Here is a 15,897-nt window from a genome sequence, read left to right as displayed (position 1 = left end):
GAGCCACCCAGGTGCCCCCCAATATTTGTGTCTTAATGTAAACCTATTCAAGTTGAGAAATATTATAATTAATATGAAAATATAAAAGTTTAACTACAGTGCTATCTCTTAAGAACTCTTTGCTTATTTAATTACCAATTTCGTTATCTATTCTTTTAGCCTGCATTGAACTCTCAACTCTTAGAGCTTTGATAGATAATGGATTTCAACTTTTGGATTAACTCCAATGAAATTAATAGAGATTACCAGTACAGGGTCTTGAGAAGAATCCTGCAGCCATGATGGCTTTCCGCTGGTGAAGAAAGTGGTTGTCCCTGTGGTATTAGCATCCCCTGTTGAAGAGCTACCCACCCGCAAGTTGTTCCTTTGGTTTATGCTCTGTGTGTCTTAGATGATCATCTATCTGATTAATGGTTTTCAATTTGCTTATTGCTACATTCTAAAAAATGCATACCTTGGTTCTGCCATCCAGAAATATACTACTGTCTCTGAAATAGAATCACTAGAAGGAAGTATGTGAGGGTACGTGCCTTGAAAGTCAGAGACCCATGGGGATTCATTACTAACTAAAGGATGAATATTTCTTAAGGGAAGCCAAATCTCCTACCAAGATAATAGAGAAGAACATTTATTAACCCATATTTATACTTTTAAAAATAAAATTAAGGGGTGCCTGGATGGCTCAGTCAGTTAAGAATCTGCCTTCAGCTTAGCTCATGATCCCAGGGTCCTAGGATCCCGCCCCTCATCAGGCTCCCTGCTCAGCAGGAAGTCTGCTTCTCTCTCTGCCCCTCCCCCTCCTCGTGCTCTCTAAATAAATAAACAAAATCTTTAAAAAAATAAAATAAAAATTAAATTAAATTCTCAAGACAAAGTGACATTTACTTTGAAATTGCCACTCAGTTCATTTGAATAATAATCTACTATGTATTAATATTTTTAAACTTATTCTCCTAGGTATCAAGTAAATATTTTTCTTGATTAATATAAAAATGTTTTCTACTTCCCACATATTACTATTATGAAGCACAAAGTCCCTCTTTTTATTTATAGTATAACCTTTTTTTAATTTTGAAATTCTATTAAGCCGAGTCAGACTTTACTAATAATGGCACTATGCAAGTGTTCAAAATAATTTTAATTGTTTCAACTTTTAGTGAAATTAGTTCTAATTAAAATCTTTATCTGGGTAAAACTTTAAAAATAGAATGGTTAGAGGCAGCTTTCTTTCATTTTACATAGCTACTTTTATTTAATCTTGCAACTTCCTTACATTTTTTCAAACTGTCTTTTGATTCGAAAATTATTTTGTCATTTTCTTTTCAGTATTAACTGTCCTTCCCCCTAAGAAAATTATTTATTAATAGTAAAATATCACCAAAAAGTATTTTTAATGTTTAACCTTAGCACAAAATTGAGAGTACTATGAAAGGGTTTCTATTACATATTACACCATGAAGGATACTTCTTATAGATTCAGTATAATTTTAGACCATTTTATGATGCTTACTTTTTCCATCATTTTAAATGTTTAAGGGCTGATGTAAACTGCAATCTGGGAAACAGATTTATGGGGACATTTTTAAATACATTTTCCATTTCTCTGAATAACAATTCACTTGGTTTTGCAATAGATCAAGTTTTGACATTAAATTTGGATGTGATGTTGCATGTCATGGCAATTCATTGTCCTTATCAAAGTCTCTACGTTGAAAGAAAGCCACACTTCACTTTTTAAAAGCAGTAAACTCAAATCTTGTTGTAAAGTACATAAATTATTTATAATTATAGCATAGGCATTATGTTTAAGAAATTTAAAAATTCTGTAAGTCAATAGCAATATCATTTTAAAATTATAGAAAAATAAGATTGGGATGGTTCTTAAATTTCACCTAATCCAACCATGCCTGTAATAACAAAACTCTATACTAGTAACAAAACTCTAAATGCTCTAACAGGCATTTAGGATATGCGTGATCACTTCCAGCTAGGATGAAGTCAGTGAATCTTTAGGCGATCATTTCATCTCAGGACACCCTTTCTTCAACCACTGGACCTACTTCTAAAATATAAAGCCATAAAAACCAAATTAAATTCATAACTTCTTCCACATGAGAGTTGTTGAAATATTTGTAAAGCAGCTCTTTCTCCACTCCAGTTAAATATTCCAGTGTTGTTCATATTTATTGCAAAGTTGGCACAAATTTCCTTCTCATCAAGCTTACTTTTTCTCTGGATATAACACAATTAGTCTAGATGTCTTTAAATCTTTTATATCCATTACCGAAAGCAATCCTTTATGTGGAATCTGACCTACAGCAATTAAAAGTAAATAATCAACTCCAATAATACAAATGGCATGCTTCTTCTGTTATCAAAAACTAAGAACACATTCAGCCTATGTAATGACCATTATATTATACAATGAAATCTTTATATGTCTTTCACATACCTGCTCAAACTCCACATTCCTTTCATCTTGAACGCTTATGGTAGGCTTTAGAAATTCAAGTAGAGAAACAAGTAGTTTTGTTGTTTATAAAGCTATAGTCAGTAACAAACTTGGGTGTCCTCTGAACTTAATTTGTTAATTATTCTCAGACTCAAAGAATATGGTCTACTATTAAGACCACAGTTTTTGTTGTCTGTAGGCAACCTCTGTAGATCTCTAGATTCAGCTTCATCATCTGTAAAGTGAGAATAATATTTCTATCTATCCTGAAATGATGGTTCATGAGAAATTCATTAGATTTTCTACATAACGGCTGACATAGTAAGCACTGAAATAAATTAAGTAGATGAGGGTTGGTGGAGCCTAAGATCTCATACTTGTCACTTAAACTTTTTTGTTTTGTTTTGTTTTGTTTTTACCAAATTAAAAGCTGAATTATGGCACTAAAATCTTTCTTGTCAGAACACAGGGAGGAATACACTTTATATAGTAGTTTCAAGAGCTTTTATCTAATGAGAAATAGACATGTGTAAAACAAATTAGAAATTAACATGAAAGCTATATGCAATGCATAACTTCAGTAAACATGGAACGTTGATGTTTGTGCACTGAGGTATAGCTGAAGAGATCAGAGTGGGCTCCATAGAGAATACAGGCTTGAACACAAAACAAAAGATGGAAAGAGAGTTTTTAGGCAAACCAGCAAATGCAGATGTCCCGCACAGCGCTATAAGAAATCATGGCATCATCAGGGATGAGAAATAGTGAAACATAAACCATGAAGAAAGGACAGGAGAAAAGGAGAATCACCAGCACATAATTCATAATGGTACTGCAAATCATATATAGGATTTTAGATTTTTATTCTGCATGCTAAGGGAAATTTTGGGAATAAGCAGGTGGATACCATATTAAAGTGGTAATCATATTGTAAGGTTTGAAATATGAGTGTGACAGGAATAGAACACGTGAAGTTGAGCACAAGTGTGTCCGATGGCAGGGAAACCTATAAGAAAGAAGTGAAACAATTCAGTTGAGAAAATGTGAGGATCTAATGCAAGAAAATGGAAATCAGAATGTGAGGAACAAATAGTTATGGAGCATACTAGCAGTAAAACATTTTGAAATATTAATGTGGAAACTTAAAAGCAGACATTTGGAAGAAAATTGAGGCGGCTTGATTTTTGAAGCAGGAGAGATTTTGATTTCATTCTCTGAGAGAATAAGGAAAGGATTACAAATTGGATGAATTTTGCAACTGTTAGATTATATATTAAGCTAATATACTTTAAGGTGTTAGAAGCCCAAACAAGGATGAGGGAGAATGAGAGAGGCTTGGGGAACATCAATAAGTGGCAATCTAAGACACAAAGTAAAATTGCTCGGGTAGAGTGTGCAGAATAAGGGAAGATCTAAGTCCAATCCTTCTGGAATGCCAATGATTATGGGATATGTTTTAATGTGTGTATTTGCATGTTGAGGGAAAATGTCAATAGGTAGATTGAAGGTACATGAAATTGAGTTAAATTCCCAAAGAGAGGGAAGAAAACATGATCCCATGCCATATCAGTGGATTGCACTGTAGAAGAGATGGATGCCTTCCTTTGAGACTGGTAGGAAAGAGGCATGCCAAAGTGCTGATATAGATAAATGTGCAAGAGATGGGAGAAATTCGAAGGAATTCCTTCTTGATAGAGTTCATTTCCTAGAAAAAGGAAAGCAGAATAATCTGGTAAATATAAGGAGACAAAATTGAAATTATGAGATTTAAGAACACAAAAGTTATAAAATAGTTGCTGATGTTAATAGGATAGAGAATTTCCAAAAACATGAGGATGACCCAGCAATGTTAAAGGCACAGGGGAAGTCATAATCTTCCTATGTATAATGAAAAATATATCCATGATGCTATAATTGTCTCCAACAGAATTGAGCTATTTGTTGTGAGATGAAAGAAGACAGATTTTTTATGGGGCAGAGGCAGAGGGACCATAACCACAAGGGAAAGATAGCTATTTCTAGGAATGTCATCTGCAATACTGTCTCACCAGAGTTCAACCCTCCATTCATGTCTCATTGCATGCTAGTCATCCCCTGCTTGTCTCTTCAAGAGTTTCTAGATATAACCTGAAGTAACATCCATTCCCCACTTCTATTCAAAAAATGCCCAGCCTTAACATTACAACTGTTTCCTCTGCACGAGAGAGATTTTTCCAAATGTTCCACCGTTGTCTGAGCCTTTCTTTGAAATGCTATTAAACATAAAAATCAATACTTAATATTTTAGTTTTTTACCTGTTTGAATTTTTTTATGAGTATTGGTATTATGGTATAATTTAATGTCTCAGTACTTGTCTTATACTGTATATCCATAAGTGTCCTTTGACAAAAATTATTATGTATGTTTACAATAAAAATTTTTGGGGTGCCTGGGTGGCTCAGTCAGTTGAGCATCTAACTCTTGATTTTGTCTCAGGTCATGATCTCAGGGTTGTGAGATTGAGCTCCGTGGCAGGCTCCATGCTCAGCTCGGAATCTGCTTTTTCCTCTCCCTGTGCTCCCCTCTCCCCACTCTTTCTTTCTTTCTCTCTCAAATAAATAAATAAATAAATTTTAAAAATAAAATAAAATGAAAAAATTATTAATTTGACATCACTGATTCAACATGAACAACTCTTTCTTGGTGGGCATTATAGACTGAGGACCAGTAAACTTTTTCTCAAAAGACAAGATAGTAAAAATGTTCATCTTCGTGGCCCAAATATCTCTTTGAAGTACTCAAAATAGCCATACACAACATGTAAACTAATGGTATATATTTATATATATTTTGTATATATTATATATATTTAGATATAGATATATAGATAGAGATAGATGATGATAGATAGATAGATAGATAATAGATAGATAGATAGATAGATAGATAGATAGATAGATAGATGATAGATAGATGATAGATAGATAGATAGATAGATAGATAGATAGATAGATAGATATTTTTTTTTTAGTGTGGGGGTCATATACAAATAGGCAGCAGGTGAGATTTGCCCAATAGTCTATAGTTCAATGATTCATGTTTTAGAGTAAAATTGCTAACATACAGTGGTTTGAAACCTGCTAAGTGATCAACATTTCCATGTGTTGGTGAGACACTTTTTATTTTATTTTATTTTATTTTATTTATTTATTTATTCATTTATTTTGAGATACACTTTTTATTTTAAATTTTATATCTAGCAAGTCATGTAAAGATTTTTAGTCTTTGGTTTATGAGACAGTGTAGCATGTGTGTCCTGGCACATGAGTCTTACCAGTTATAAGGCATAAAGCAGATCATGTAACACCTTTATGCCTCAATTTCCTCAATCCTATCAAAAGAGGTAGCTGTCTATAATAGGGTTTCTGTGAGCATTCAGTAAATTAGTAATACATCATTTGGCTTGGATGAGTGTCTGGTACATAATAAAAACCCAATAGATACTAGGTTTTCAGAAGAATGTTACTCAAAAAAATTTTTCTACATTAAAATGGGATTGCTAAGAAATAAAAAGTCTTTCACTAATCTAGTGATAGGACCAATGTTAAAAAATAGGCTTCCCGACTTTAAATATCAACATTATTCCACATGTCTCAGTGAAAAGAAATTTCTGAGTTTAACTCTTAATGAAATATTTAGTTGTCATCAAACAAAATATCTTTGGCTTAACCGCACTCCAGAAAAACAGTTTTGTTGTATCTTGAGACACATTACTGCTCATTGCACATAAAGAAATCCTAGATTCAGTAGATCTATTTCAGGCAAGAAAAAGTGGAAATATATTTGGTCTGTCTAGAGAGAATGAAAAGATGAGAACTTTAATTCTCAGTATTAAATACAATAAAACCATAACTTTTAAAAGATGTATTATTAAATGTTTGTTTCTCATTAAAACTTAAATAATAGTAGAGACTAAAGTAATTAAATGTTATAAAGCCTCTTTTAAGATATTCTGATCAATTAAAGTTCTCTATATAAAATGAGTTGCCTCAAGTTCTTTCACTAGGTGATAGATGATGGATAGATAGATAAATAGATGATAGAGTCTTTGCAAGGACACCAGACTTGTGAAGTCAGATACATGTATTTGGTAAAGTTAATTTTGAACCAGTGATGTTAATGTGTATCTTGTAGTTCTTGAATCTTATTTATGTCTGGAAAAACATAACTTTACAAAAATACTTAAATTTGTTATAAATAAAGAGAAAACAAAGCAGTGATGGAAAATATCATGTTGTTTTTAATGTAATACTGAGCTCTGCCCTGACTATACTGCCACTGAATTATGAAATGTTAGAAATAATGTCAGGACACTTGGCATATAAAAATATTGATATAAACTACTCAAGACATAAGCATAAATGATGTTTATTTAGTGATGCCAAAATGTACAAACCAGAGTATCTGATACAGTGATCTTAAATTCAAGAAGTAGGAAAAAATATGTTCAAGTCTATAGCTGATTCTCTGTAAATAAATCATATTTCTATGAATAATTGTAGGGACAGATGAATTCATGTAGCATAAAATATAAAAAGACAGTTTGATGGGCTTGTATCTATTTTATAAAACATTCTTCTTGCTAGATATATGTGGTTGCTCACTTTTTAAATCATCTGTAATAACAGATGCATATATCTCTAAAGAAGTGTGTAACACCTAGGACTGTCCTACCTCAACATTGATGAACAGAAGTAAAGGAGCCTGATGGCCATTAAACAGTCAAAAAACATTATTTTGCTGAAGAGGAAATAGAGACACTGAGAAGAAAAGCAATAGCTTTTTTCTTTGGCAGCTAATGAATGTCACAATTAGGACTAAAACCCAGATCTCAAAATATGACTTCAAACTATGTAAACTTCTTTTTAAAAATATTCTGCTTATAATTGACAAATGCGTTAGGTGTTCTCAATGGAAGTCACCAAAATGCCCACATCATATTGTTAAGAGGTTTTAAGAGACCAAGGGATGAAGGAGTTTCAAGAAGAAATTATTTCTACAGTTGGGTCCATGGCTACTGTGAACTGACAGTAAGTATAGAAATTTTTAGGGTAACATATTTTAAAATGCATAAAATTTTACCACATATAAATTAACAATAAATTAAAGATTTTCTCCATACAATTTTTAAATTACCATATTGAAAGATAAGTAAGTCGATGATACAGGAATGGCTCACAAAATGGCACCATTCTACCTTCTGATAAATTATTTTCATAGGTTCCAAAAATACTACCATCAACATTCTTGAGATAATCACTCCAGGTCCACTGCGGCCATTACAAATGTTAACACAGAAAGATCTAAATATCTCTACATTTAATATGGATGACAGGATTTGGTTAAATCAATAGCTACTGAAAAGTGACTTTTCTCTACCTTTAATTGACTGTGCTTACTTGATTCAGTATTGAGATTAGCTCTAAACAATTTATAGAGGGTCATAATTTCCACAAAATCAATGTCAAAGAATGAGTTGAAAATGCTTTCATTTGAAGTAGAGATTCAAGTGAGACTTCTCATAGGAATAGTTTAAAACAGAAGCTCATACTCAGCACAAGCCCCCATGAGTTCCCCATGGGGAGGCACCTGCTATGGGGTTACATGTCAAGGAAACTAGAAAAGTCACAAAATTTTAATATGATTTTAAAAACTTTTTCTGCCAGTGTCTCTGTGATAATGAAATTTTGAGCATTCATGTTAAACACTAGTTTTAATTCTTATCCCATAACTTTTGAAAAAAAATTCAGAAACCAAAAGAACTCAAAGGAAAACTTTGTTTCTTGTGAGTGTGGGAAGTGGAAAATATTGCAGTAGCAGAGCTCTGGAAATTGTTTAATGCTCTCAGTATTACAGGGCAGACACAGAAGTAAAAACTCTTCTATGGAAGAATAAAGACAAAAATCAGAGACTGATGTTCAAGTGATAGGAGATATTATAGTCAAGCTGAGGCCAGTACTGCCATGAGACTAGGTGGTCAAAGAGACCAAAGCCACCTGTGCCCATGTAGTATAGGACTGTGCTCATTTGCATACTGGACTTCAAAGCAAAAATTACTGTGGTTGTATTTAGTCCATCCACTATGGCAAATGGAAAAAAATAGTGGAAATCTCTACGTATTTATTTTTTGTTGATTTTAACTTTATAGTTTTATTTTCATGCATGGCTTATAATGTTCATAGCAAAGCAATGCATCCCCATGTACACCCAGTCACATACAGAAACATTAGCTAATAGTTGTTTTTCAGATATGGTAAATTAGCAAAGGTGTTCAGATACCTCTGCTTTGGAAGTAAGATGTGAAGCTTTCCCTAGATTGCAAGAAGTCTGGAAATTCTAAAAATCTGCAAGGAGTAGAAGAAAGAAGCAGAGAATTCAGTCATAAGTTGGTGATAAATAATGCCTAGGAAACAGGCCTCAGCCTAGAAAATGTCCCTGGCAGAATGGAAGACCCAACAGGTAAAAAGGAAAGCCCAAATTTCCCTAAGTAGATAAGAAATTAATCTCATAGCAAGAAACAGTTACAAATAAAGCACAGAACAGTATACAGAAGATACAGCAAAGAAACAGCAGCTTCTGATCTAGTACAAGAAAAAAACTAGTACATAATGTACAGATGCAACATAAATGTGGAAAAACCCTGACCAGCCCCCCTTTTTCAAGATCATGCAAAATGAAGTTTAAAGCAGGAATAAAAGAATATAACAAGTGGCTAAGGAAACATTTAGAGTGGAGTTCCATATTTCAGTTCTGTCTCTTACTATGAGACCTTGAATTTGTCACGAAAATCTCTCTAAATATCTCAGCATTATAAGTCCTGACATCTGTGAAATGGCTATCTCTCTGATTTCTTATAAAGAGTTAATAAAATTGTTTGTGAAATGTTTAGCTGATTGCCTGACACGTTGTATATATTCAATAGATAGCAGCCAGTAGTAGTATTCGTTTTGTTAAAGTACATACACAGATTTAATGCTTATTGTCAGAGATGATCACATGAAATACAAGACACAAGACAAAACTATACTTGAAAAATTAAGGTGTCCACAGCATCAACTTTAGGAAAAGTATTTGATATCAAGTTAAGTAATTCATTACTGGGATGTCTTTAAAAGAGACATTTAGAGAAAGACTCACAAGCAGGAGGCAGCCATGTGAAGAAGGAGGTAGAGATTATTAGAGTTTTGCAGCCACAAAGCAAGGAACTTGAAGCTAGAAGAGGCAAGGAGAGAAATCCTCCTTAGAGTCTCTAGTGGCAATGCAGAACCATGAGAGAATAAGTTTCTGTTATGTTAGACTCTCAAGTGTGTGGTGATTTGTTATGGCAACCTTAGGAGACCAATATGACTCCTTCAAAAAATATAAAGAATTAATAGTTTAAAAAGAGCACAGGGGCATTGCAAATATAATACATTTATTGAGCATAGTGTGCCTGCTGTATATAAAAACTGTGAGGATTCATAGAGAATGCAAAGACGAATAGCTCCTAGTAATGAGAAACATTTGAGGTCCAGGTAACTCTTAAAGAATTCATTTTTTTAAACTTTTTTTTTTTTGCCTTTAACTTTTATTTTCTGGACAATTTTCAAAAAGCATCGTATTCTTAGTGGAGATACCCATTTTTAAAGTAAAAATGTCTAACACCTAGAGGTCTTGCTGGGAAGGAAATACTTTTCCTCTACCCTCTTAGGCTCAATGTCTGGGAGTGTGTGAATTAAACAAAAGACAGATAAAGAGGAGAAAAGATATACAATTTTTGTTAATATTTACATATACTAGAGTTCATAGAAATGTGAAATTCAAAAAAGGAAAAGGAGTTTGGATTTCAAGGGACCATAAACTATAGTAAAGTGATTACTATATATATATATGGGGGAAGCTAATGGAAGATAAAGGTTATTTTAGTAAGGTTTATTTACAAGGCTCATCTTGCTTCCAACTGATGATGAGTCATTGCCCTCTTTTTGTTAAGGTAGAGAGGGACACCTCTACAAAGAGAAGTTTATACCCTATGTTCAGGCAGAAAAGAGAAGGACAGAGAACTCTTCCTGCATCTGTTGATTCCCCACTGCTTTTAGCTCCTAAGAGTCCTGATGCCAAAGTATTTTGAGGTGGCATATCCTGGACGCCTTCAGTCCTAAACAGCCATCTTACCAAAATTCTGTGGACCACAAATAAAATCACCAAGTATATAAATACACATACACTTACTACCATAATTTATAAGATTGTTATTATTATTTACTAGTTACGATGAAAAAGCTAGGGTTATAATGGTTTCCAATTGTCTAAGACCATAATGATATTTAAAGGTATAGCCCACACTCACACTGGCACTTGTCTGAATGAAGTTTGCCTTCTGAATCACTATTATATTGCCATGTAACCTGGTTTCATATCTGTATAGCTTATTGTAATACAAGAAGTAATGAATCTGGGGGGGGAGTCATTTACATTTTCATTGTGTTCTCATCATATTTGGTTTTCATTTATTGCCTTATGCACTCAACTATAATTTTTGTTGTTACAAGGTTTAAATGCCAGCAAACAGATAAGTGATAAACAAGTTGGCGCAAGATTATCATTTCCTCTAGAAAGATATTCCTTAAAAATATTCTCTAGATGTTTAGGCAGCAGATGGTATCTAATAAGTTAAACTCCAGTGGGAGTCATGAGTGAGTGATGATTAAATTTTAAATCAAATCATGTTCTCAGAAGTATCTTGATATCTCGTTTTGTTAATTGCACTCTGAATGGTTCAAGTCTTAGAAGTAATCAATGCAATTCCATGTGTCTACATTTAGTAAGAAATGTTCATTTACAACCTTTTACAGATAATCAGCAAGACATAGAATTATAAAATTCTGTTCACTATTTTATTTAACAATCCAAGATCTATTGAGCTCTTAATATGTGTCAAGCTCTAAAGCAGGTGAAAGGGATAAATGATACATGATTTTTCCCTCAATAAACACATAATCTAGTAAAAGAGACTGAAATTTGAGCACTAAGAATGCCTCTATGGCATAGGGACTTGAGAACATGTAGAACAGAGCCATTGTACAAAGAAAAAGGTGAAATATATTTTGAGTAGGTCAGAGACTAATCATGAAAGTAGGAATTACTGGGCAGACAAAGCAAGGACAGATATTTAAGACAAAGAGAATTCCATAAGCCAGATTAGAAATAGAATGAATAAATTTGAAGGTCAGCAACTTTTTTTCTTAGCAAGCATAACCTAATATTTACTATGTATTCACTATGAGATGAGGATGTGAAGGTACTAGAACACCCACAAACTCCTGGTGTGAGCACAAAATGCGGCAGCCACTTTGTAAAGCAGTTGACAATTTCTTAAAAAGTCAAACATATTCCTATAATATGATCTAGCAATTGAACTCGTTGGTATTTACCCAAAAGAAATGAAAGCATACATCAAGACAAAGACATAGAAATGGAAATACTTATAGAAGATTTGTTTGGAATAATCTGAAACTGGAAACAGCTCACATAATTGTAGAATATTCGTACAGTGGAATACTACTCAATAATACAAAGGAATTATCTATTGATACATATGTCAATATGGATGAAACTCAAAATAATCATGCTGAGTCAAAGAAGTCAGAAGAAATAGTACTTTTTGTGTGATTCCATTTACATAAAATTATAGGATATTCAAAAAATCTATTTTTTTAAGATTTTATTTATTTATTTGACAGAGAGCGAGACAGCCAGCGAGAGAGGGAACACAAGCAGGGGGAGTGGGAGAGGAAGAAGCAGGCTCCTAGCAGAGGAGCCTGATGTGGGGCTCTATCCCAGAACGCCGGGATCACGCCCTGAGCCCAAGGCAGACGCTTAACGACTGAGCCACCCAGGCACCCCTCAAACAAATCTATTTTGACAGAAAGCAGATCAGTGTCTGGGAATGATATGGGGACTGACAAAATGGCAGGAGAGAAATGAATTATGGACAGGCACTAGGAATCTTTAGAGAATGATGAATATTTTCAGTATCTTGATTTTGTAATGAATTCATGGGCTTATATATTTGTCAATAGTAACTCAAATTTACACTTTAAATATATGCAGTTAATCGTGTATAAACTATACCACATATTTGTATGTGCACAAGGATAGATAAGCCTAGAAATAAAACATTTATCTGACGTATGCGACCCAGCAATGTTGTGAACAAATGTTTTTTTAAGTAATGATCACAGTTCAATAGCATATACGTATGAGGAAAATGGCATCTTACACTCTAGGTCACAGTGTATTTAAAAATTTTTTCCAGATTGATAATTTTGTCCAATTCAGAAAGACAAGCAATAAACGTTAGACTACAATATAGGAGCTTATCTTTGGACTTGGGATAGGAAAGATTTAGTAAGCAAGATAAAACGAAACAAAACACCACTGACCATAGAGGAAATTTTTATGCACTTGAATACATTCAATTTAGAATTGCTATTTAGGGGTGTCTGAATGGCGCAGCCCCTTAAGCATCTGACTCTTGATTTCAGCTCAGTCTTGATCTGAAGGTTGTGGGATCCAGCCTGCATCAGGTTTTGTGCTGGGCATGGAGACTGCTTAATATTTTCTCTCTCCCTCTCCCTCCTCCCTTTTCCCTGAGCATGCACACACCCTCTCTCTCTCTCTCTCAAAAAAAAAAAAAAAATTGCTATTCATCAGCATATATAACTATGGTAAAAAGGAATGTCAAGAACAGAGAAGACATGTATGATTCATATATCCAACAACAGACTCTTATCCAGATTGCATAATGTGGTGCAACAAACCATTAAGAAACACGTAGTTCATTTAATTTTAAAAATAAAAACAAATTTAGTAGACATTTCACAGAAGAAGATATCTATATGGACAATATGTATGAGGAGATAAAAATAAAATGATTGTATACTTATTACATTACCAAAAGTTACCGATAGTCCAAGTTACCGATATTAATTTACTTAAAAACTAGGAATAGAAATTTCCTTATGTCAGTTAAGTGTATCATCAAATAAATTTCAACGAACTATGTAAAGGTAATTGTTGAAGTCTTAGGAAAGTATTTCTGTTCTCACCATTTTTTTTCAATAGAGTATCAGATATCCCAGCAAGTTAAATAACAGACGGAAATAAGACAATAGCAACACAAACAAAACAAAACAAAAAACAAAAAAACACAAGAATTCTAAAGCAGGAATCAATTCTGTCAGTATTTGTAGATGGCATTATTGCATATGCAGACCATTTAGAATAATAAAAGAGAATTTATGATATCTAGCAATATCACTTGCTACCAGGTAATATACAAATATCAAATGCAAGTCTGTATTTACTAAAAAAATAGAAAATAAAGTTTTAGAAATGTACCATTTAAAGAAACATTAAAAGTCTTTCAATAAGAAGAAATGAATTTAACAAAATTTGTGGGTTATTGCTAAACACACACACACACACACAAACTGTAAAACAGTAGTTGAGATGGTAGATTATGTTAATGTACTGGAAGATTCCATCCTGTAATGTCAATTATTCTAAAATAAATCTATAATTCAATTCAATTCCAATCAAAATCCCAGCTGTCTTTGGTTGTTGTAATTGACAAGCTAGTTCTAAATTTATATGGAAATGAAAACTGCCAAGAATAATCAAAGGAATCCTGAAGAGGATTAACAAAGTTGGAGGAATTACACTACTGAACATCAAGGCTTATAATAGGGCTAAATTAGTTACAACTGTATACTATTTCTGCAATGATGAAAAATGGAATAACAGATCAGAAGAAGGTCTCCCAAAACAGACTTGCAAAAGGCCATTTGACAAATGACAAAAATGAGAGCGCAAAAGAGAAAAGGTCTTCAGTACATTATGTTGGATCCATTAGTTATTCAAATGGGAAAAGTTTTGTCTTGACCCCTTGCTCATATGAAAGGCAAAATTTTATTCCAGATATTTTATAGAACGTAAAGTTAAGCCAGTAAAATGTTAGACCATTATATGGGAGCATACTTTTAGAGAATTTTGGCAGGGAAGGGAGGTATATTAATAAAAAAAAATAGTGATACATTTGACTGTATTAAAATAGAGACCAATTGTAAACAATTATAGTCCATCCCATTAAGTCAGTGAAAAGGCAAAACTAAAAACTAAAGAGAATACCTTTGTAGCACAGATAATCAAAGAAGACTATATGCAGAATGCATACACCTTCCTTCAAAATCATAAGAAAATACAACCAATAGAAAAGTAGACAAGAGCCTTGAAAAGAAATTGTATATAACCTAGTATCCAAATGGACAATAAACAGACACAATTTTTTTCTCAATATTTTTAATAATCATGGAACTATAAGCTAAAAAACCTAAGTGAAATATCCCTATATGCTCACCAAAATTGCTGAAGTAAAATAATTGGCAATGCTAAATTTTGGCAAGAATGCAAAACAGCAAGAAAATGTATATATTGCTATTGGGTATGTATATTTTAGAACTACTTTAGAAACTTTTGAATGTTTATTACATATTAAAATTGAACCTTTACATTCCATGTAACCCAACAAAATTCTCTCCTCTCTTTCTTCTCTCTTTCTCTCATCTCTCTCATCTCTCTCTCCCTCTCTGTCTGTAACCATCTCATCAAGAGTAGCAGGGATTATGTGTATTTATATGTGAGTCAGTTTTCATGTATTTGGCATATTAGTGAACCAAAATAATGAAAATGAACACTAACTACATGAATGAATCTTACATCATAAAACATTGATCTAAAAAGACAGATAGGAAAGAGTACATATCAGCCCAGTTACATTAATTGCAGAAAGAAGTAACACTATCCCTTGATGTTAGTGGTTATGTGTATGATAGGGGTGCGTGTGATGACTGAAAAGGAAGAGGAATAAAATTCAGGGATGCTAATAATATTTCTGATGTACTTGGGCCTAACTTGGCTATTTTCACTTTTTACTAATTTTTGGCATAGCACTTACGTTTACAGTGTTCTGAACTCATGATTACTATTAAATAAAGTCAACGTGGTTGTGCTAAAACCCATTATAAGATTATACCATTTTCAAAATACAAAGAAGAGGGACTCTTGGATGGCTCAGATCATGATTCCCAGGTCCTGGGATCGAGCCCACATTAGGCTCCCAGATCAGCGATCCCTCTGCCTCTCTGCCTGCTTGTGCTCTCTCTGTCTGTCTGTCTCTCTTTCTCAAATGAATAAATAAAAAAAAATACAAAGAAGAATAAAAATATGAAAACCATGAGAAGAAGTATAGTTATGAAGTCAAAAGATCAATGTTTCCGAGGCAGAAAGCATAACAGCTTAGGATGCAATAATCAATTCAAAAGTAGCTGAAAACCTGCAAAGTTTAAATAAGACCTGACTTCAC

Source organism: Ursus americanus, chromosome 4, assembly GCF_024610735.1.
Source record: "Ursus americanus isolate L20-20 chromosome 4, mUrsAme1.1.p, whole genome shotgun sequence".
Lineage (NCBI taxonomy): Eukaryota > Metazoa > Chordata > Mammalia > Carnivora > Ursidae > Ursus > Ursus americanus.
The sequence above is the reverse complement of the archived record's forward strand: the minus strand, read 5'-3'. Positions refer to the sequence as shown.